Consider the following 7,244-nt stretch of genomic DNA (forward strand, 5'->3'; position numbering starts at 1 on the left):
GTTTTGAGGTTCAGATAACTTAAATGGTAGGTCAATAAGTATTTCATAGTATTTCATAAAAAATGGTCATCTTCACCTAGTATCACTTTCATTACTAGCATTTTATCCATAAGGGCTTATGTTTGGAGTTTTATATATTGAAAACAAAGTTTTTTGGCACCCGAACAGAGATTATGTTGCAAGATATTTTATGTGCTTATTTAACATTTTTAAATATTGTGTTAGTGAGGTTTGGGTTGTGAGAGCTATCATGGCATCTCTCTCTCTTTTTTTTTTTCCCCAAGGCTACGGAGGTCCTGACTTAGGAGATCCCAAAAAGAAAATATGATCATCAGCGTTTCTTGAGTCCTCTCTGACAAGGAGATGATGCATCTTCATGGTGATCTCAGCGCTTCTGATGCCATTTGGAAATTTGGAAACAGCTCAGTTATATCTGTGAGCCATAACTTAATCATCTCTGAAGGTGTTTCCAGGTAAGTCAGAATCATGATGGCAGACAAAGGGAGCAACAGAAGGAGACATTTCTTCCCCTTCCGCATACGAGTGGGAGTGACTGAGTCATGAAAGTCGAAGCTGGGGATGAAAGCAGGGACCAGATGAAATGCCAGGAAAGCCAAGAGAGCAAGGAGGGACTGGTCAGAGCTCAAAACAAGCGGGGATCCAACCAGGCTGGGGAGGGTTCATCCGCACCAGCTTTGAGGCTGGGGGAGAAGGAAAGGGTTAAAAGAAAATTTGGAGAGCTTTCCTTGATATGAATATTTTACTGAATGAGAAAAAAAAGTCACTGTCAGTGGCACTTGAGACCCAAAACTGGTGTGAAGCTCAGAGGCATGATGTCACAGGATGACTTATGAGGTGACAACAAGGAAGTTGCCTAACCTGTATACTGATGGTTATTATGAGGGGGAGTGGGAGGGTTTCACTGACTAGTTATTACAGTGGGGGTTTTTCAGATGGCTGGCAGACGACTGGATAAAAGTGCTTTTCTTATACCATTTTAGGAGAACGCTTTAAATTTGTTTTATGATTATCAGTGGCATTTACAAGAAATAACCTAAGGTAAGTTTCACGTATGCTTATAAAATAGACTACATTTAGTTTTGCTTATTCAGCATAAATGGTTCTGTCTGCTCAGGAGATAGATGTTTAAGGCAGGTCTCCATCTTATTTTATTTTAATTAAAATAAATAAAAATTGTTGAGTGTCTACTATGTGCCAGATGCTGTGTAGTATCTAAGCAAATTTTCACACAAATCCTTTAGATGGTATAATCACCATTTCTTAGCTGAGAAAGATGGTCTCAAGAAGTTAGCCCTATGATGTCACACGACTGATGAATAGTAGATCTGGGATTCGGACTCTGGCCGAATTCCAAAGCCTGTGTTCTTTCTGTCCACAGCAATGACTCCAGAGTCAGAAGCCAGCCAAGAGACGGCAGCTTGGAACTGGGTAGAACCGACAGGGAGTCAGACCTGGACTTTGTGTAACCACGTGGGGACAGGGTAACCTCTGGCACAAGGCTTTTAGGGAGTGGACTGTCTTTGGGGAAACACATTGGTAAACTGCCCTGGATGTGGGCCATGAGATCCCAAGGTCAAGGTCTACAAGATAAAGGCAAAACCAAATTTCTCTATAGAGGAAGTCAACTAGAATTTGGGACGCAAGCCAGGAATTTGACAGAAGAGGGGAGGAGTTAAAAGAAAACAGGGAGCCAAGCACAAGGTGGGAGGGGGAAGCTACAGGGAAATGTGGCCAGGGAGTGAGGCCTTGAGAGGCTTTGAGGACTCGAAGTGTGCACGACTTAGTCACAAGCTGATTGGTCGCTGCACCCGTTAACTCCACCATTTGCCTGGATTGTCCTGTAAAAGTATGTCACACGCACTTGCACAGCCTTGTATTTGAGACAGGCTCACGTGGAAGGAAACAGAGCACTGCTTTGTGTGGAGGAAGAGGCGGCCGTGGGACAGAGAATGGGCATCGCAAAGAGAGAACTCCATACATGGGGTGATGAGGCCTCAGCCAGAGGTGGCCAGGACACTTATAAACAACGTCCTGCCCACATGTCAAAGATTAACGAAGAGTTTGAAAGAGATGCTGAATGGCTTACCTCATAAGGCATGAGAATTCAAAAACAATTTTATTTAAATCTGAAAGGGCAAGTTGACTTTAGCTGACATCTGGTTTATGAAAAGAAGATATTTCTAAAAGAGCTACTCAAGGATAAAATGGGTGACCTTGGGCAAGCAGTAAATTCCCCATCCTTGGTGGCGTTTAAGCATAGATAATAACAAACCCTGGGCATGGCAGTGGCAGAGAGGGACTCAGGTGTTGGAAGGGACAAGCTATACAACCTGTTGAATTCCCTCCCAACCCTGAGAGTCCAGATTCTAACTCTATAAAAGCAACTTGTAAGGCTCCTAAATGAATTAAGTATCCAAGCAAATAGAACCATTAACATCAGAGAGATAAAGTTGCATTACTATTGAGACACTCTTCTGGGCCAGTCAGGACTTTCTCCTGTGCTCCCTGACACGCCATTAGGAGTGGTGTGGTTTAGGCAGCCCAGGATTTGCTTTGGGAACAGCTGGGCTAACTGTGTCTGTCGGCACAAGGATTCAGGCTTCAGTGTCTGCTGAAGAGGAATCTAACCTTGTCTGAACCTGGCCACCCTTTGTCCCAGCCCATTAGTGATGTCCAAGGCCTGGAGACACCTCGAGGGAGTAAAAGCCTACCAGCATCACAAGAGATGGAAGGGAAAGCGAGAAAGCAGCATAAGTCTACAGAGAAAGTCAGGAACAACTAGCTCTCTTTTCTCCCTGGCCTAGCCGGAAGAAAAACAAACCAGATGCTGCTTCAATCCCAGACTGTCTGCAAGGACAAAGTATATACCAATGGCTAAAAAACAACTAAAACGATTATATTTTTTAAAAAAAAAGCTTCCTGGATTGTCTCTCAAAATGTGCCCAGAAGCCCAGAATAGTATATTCCCACAAGTTGGAGAAAAATACCTAAGTAAATATGATATCCTGCCAATGCTCAAATTTTGAATCAACCAGGGATGAAGATAGCTTGGGTACATGAAATTCATAGATAAACCATAAATTTACAAAAAGCAGACTTTATTGGTTTGAATTTCAGCTCGTAAGGTATTTAGCCACCCACTCGGGATAGAACGACAGTGAGTAGTCAGAAGTCACGAAGAAGGAGGAGACACAAATAACTTACATCAACCACAAACTAGATCATCAGCCCCGGAAAGTTGACTGTAGACCTCAAACAGTCTCTGATATTTGAATTAAGATTAAAAGTTCCCATATGAAGCCGGTCCAGGAAAGGCATTCTTGATGACTCTCTCAGACCCTCTCCTGTGTTAGATGCCTCCACTGAGTGGCACTGAACACGTCCTTGGGGGGGTCACATCCACTCAGATTTCGGTTCCAAAGACTGAGGAGTTCAGTTCTTGCCGCCGAGCCTCCTCCTTTGGCGGTAACTAGAAGACAATTGACAACCTCACCGAAGAGTTCTGGAAGAATTCTGAGTGTCACGTAATACCTCTCTGCTTGAGAAATGGCTTTCTTCCAAGAAGCTGTTTTATATATATATATATATATTTTTTTTTTTTTTAATTATTTCTGAGAGAGAGAGACAGTGTGAACAGGGGAGGGTCAGAGAGAGAGGGAGACACAGAATCTGAAACAGGCTCCAGGCTCTGAGATAGCTGTCAGCAGAGAGCTGGTTCGAACCCACGAACCGTGAGATCATGACCTGAGCTGAAGTCGGAGGCTTAACCGACTGAGCCACCCAGGTGCCCCGAAGCTGTTTTTGAATTAGTGAAAAACGTTAGCGTGCATGTTAAAACCTCCTGTTCTTTCATGTTATGAGCATTTTGAAGCCCCTTCTCCAATCCAGATGTCATGCTAGATTCTGCAGACACAAAGATGAAGACACCGTCGATGCTTTGAAATAGCTTGGGGATTAGCGAATACGATGTTCATGCGAACAAGATGAAAATCCAGCAAGCTAACCGCTAAAGGGCTGAGTGTACTGTGCTCCCAGGTGCTCTGGAGTTTGGGAAAGGCCTCCCAACAGAAGAGGAACCTCAGCTGAGCCTCTGAGGATGCTTGATAGCGAGTTAATCAGGCAAGAAACAGGGAATGGCATTTCAGGAGACAGGAATAGTACCTTGCAAAGATACAAAAGAGGGAGAGGCTATGACAGTGCTGTGAGGAGAGCAAGTGGTGCCAGGGTCAGAGTAGTACCTCACACCCTCTGCCTCCTAAGAATTTTCCTAGAAAATGAACAAAGGCATGGTTCATTTGTTCATTTGAACAAAGCTCAAGTGCTTGCCTGCCTTTGAAGTTCAACAAATCTAAAGATACCAACTCAGAGCAAAAGGAAATGACACACCCTGACTGGTTTCTTGGTAATACCCCAAGCGCCAAGGGACTTAGAGATTATTTTCTCCGGAATAGTCAGGGCTATACATTCTCATGGGTGTGGGACCTGCAACCACACAGGGCTCCATGCTCAGAAGCCTTTGGTCTTGGGCGAGCGCTCTGTGGGTGCTGTCTTGAAATTCTTTAATACATCTTGATCACAAGGCCCTGCATCTTCTTCTTTCACTGGGTCCCCCAAATAATGTAGCTGATCCTGAGAACAGAGAATGTGAAATAGTTCAGTACTGTTGAATACCAGCTGGAAGGAGGGAAACGTGGCTGAGGAGATGGAGGAGGTAGGCAGTGGCGTATATCGAAAAGCCTGGAAGGCTTGCTAAGTCTTTAAAAGTTGCCTGTGGGAGAAGGATAGTCACTGAAGACTTTGAACATGAAAGTAACACAAAGAGATTTGACTTTTAGATCCCTGTAGTATAATGTAGGTGAGGGAGTGGAAATGTTTTTCCCATTTAAAATGAACGCCTTTTGTTGTTCAGATTTCATTCATCAGGTCTGAATTTTTGATCCATGTCAAAATGCAAAGGTCCCTGAGAGGAATAACTGCTTTGGTTAATGAACATTTTAGGGTCAATTAAGATAGCAAGCTCTGTGAGTAGTTTTGAGAACTGGAAGTCAGAAAGAGAGAATGGAAACCAGGAGGCAGAGGGCTCTGTTTGGAGGAAGGGGCCATAAAGAGCTGAGCCTTTAGAGGGAAGCTTAGGCTTTTTCCTTTTTTCATTTTGCACAAGACCAGCCTGACCCACACATAAGATTTTTTAACCTAAACTTGCTTTTAGCACTCCCTACCTAGAGTCATTTAATGCAGCGGTTCTCAAAGTGCAGTTCCCAGGAAAGCAGCATCAACATCATGTGTTAGAAATGCATTCTCTGCCCCATTTCAGGTACACTGTCTCAGAAACTCTGGGGGTGGGGACCCCGCAATCTGCTTCTACCAGCCCTTCAGGTGATCCTCATGCAGCTAAGACCTGCTGCATCATCATAAGTTATCTATGTCCCTGGAACTCAGACATTACAGGAAAAAAAAATGGAAGGACCTATCTAGTATGAGAATGGAGAACCCAAAGTGATTTTAATACCAAGAAAAAGTTCAGCTTTGTTCTAAACACGTTTTTCACGGAAGTATATTCAGTGAGTGATCTCAGGTGCGTACGATTACAGTGTCTTCATAGGTGATAATTCTGTAGCTCCAGAATGACTATAAAAGGTCATGTATTATTGCACAGACTCGGAATCATAGCTGCTGGAGCTAACAATGGTATTTAGCAAAGCAAGATAAAGATGATTCCTTTTTTTCATATGCAAGCACAGTCGTTACATGGGAAGCATGTTTCACTTGTACTGTCATCTTCCAAAGGATAATCTCTGCTCATAGTGCTGGAATTTTTCATTTCTCTGTGCCCCACATCACACCAATAGTGTCACGGCTATACTAATACATACCCCAAAGTTGCTTTCATTTACATAGTCTATAATATTTCTGAAATGCAGGGTAAGTTGCTGTTAAAACCAGCATTTCTCAGATTCTTTCCATTGTCTTCCATGAGTAATCCAATATAGACAGAAGGATAAAAGAGTAAACACTTTTGTGATAGTCCAAATTTTTCCAATGGAATTTTAAACAATTTGACAGTTGAGTCTTGTTAAAAAGTGATATAAAATAAATGCTTCTTAGCAAACAACTGTCCAGTAAATATTATAATTCTGTCTCATATTCTCACAGTGGACTGCTTTCTGGGTCTGTCAGTGGAATTCTTTCAAATTAGAGCTCAATGATCTTCTTTATATTTTATCCAAGATTTGAAATACATGAACCTGTCTCTACTTACTTGAACAATGGCCTCTATTATGGTGTCTTTTTCTTTAAATCCAAATATTATACTCAGCATTTTAGGAATTCCCTATTCCAAATACAGGCAATTAAATTGTCTATAAGTTATTCAGAGCCTTAGAAAATGAAATGAAATAAGAGTTTGTACTTTGAAATGAGTTCAAAAATGTGTACCATTTGTCAATGCTAGTCTCTGTCAAATAGTCCTCATTATCTTCTGGTTCTGCTGTTAACAGACGAAATAATCTGACACAGACTTCTCTAACAAAAATATTTCCTTCTAGGAGAAGTCTGGCCTTTCTCAGCAACCAGGAATCAAATTCTTGACCTTGAAGACGAGAGAGAGAACAGAATGCTTCTTGGTGCCACTCTAAGCTGGATGAAATTTGAAAACATCCCACAGGATAAATAGGAGGACATACATGGACATTTGCATTGCTTTCACCAAAATCTAGGACTAATTTGGAGCTGGTAGCCTGGTACTCCACAGTAAGAGAAAACCAAGTCTGGAACATACCCCCTGGAGGTGCCACCTGAGGATGTTGTGGAAATCCGGTCTGGATCACTGGCAGAAGAACCAAGCGGCACTCGGAGATCTTGGAAGGGAGGAGGTTTATTTTACGCCCGTGGGCTCAGAGGAGATCATTCTCCAGAGGTCTGAGCCCCGAACAAAGGTGGTCATTTGCTTATAAAGTTAAAAGAAGCCCACCCATACCGGCAGAGGTGTTTAAAGCTGATTGGATAGGGGTAGAGTGACTTGGGGTCATCGCTACCCAGAGATAGGGAAAGGAAGTGGGTATGGGGTACACCTGGCCTGGGCAGTTTGGGCAGTTCGCCCTTATGACCTATATGACCTCAAGGAGTTTTCTTTTATTTTCTCCATTAAGGACAGGACTCACATCACTGGCCTGGACTTCCCTAACATCATGACTCTCAGTTGAGACCAGAACAAAGTGGTCATT

The 7,244-nt window shown here is 42.8% G+C and overlaps 1 long non-coding RNA gene across 1 annotated transcript; it reads left to right on the forward strand.

Moving 5' to 3' along the window:
• The first annotated feature begins 290 nt into the window (after window positions 1-290).
• On the forward strand, window positions 291-6,862 carry LOC120247398. The gene is made up of 3 exons (XR_005532300.1): window positions 291-473; window positions 1,002-1,059; window positions 6,567-6,862. It is a non-coding gene; the product is annotated as an uncharacterized LOC120247398 (long non-coding RNA).
• The last annotated feature ends 382 nt before the right edge of the window (window positions 6,863-7,244 follow it).

This window comes from Hyaena hyaena, unplaced genomic scaffold (genome assembly GCF_003009895.1).
Source record: "Hyaena hyaena isolate Hyena2069 unplaced genomic scaffold, ASM300989v1 scaffold_520, whole genome shotgun sequence".
NCBI classification, from domain to species: domain Eukaryota; kingdom Metazoa; phylum Chordata; class Mammalia; order Carnivora; family Hyaenidae; genus Hyaena; species Hyaena hyaena.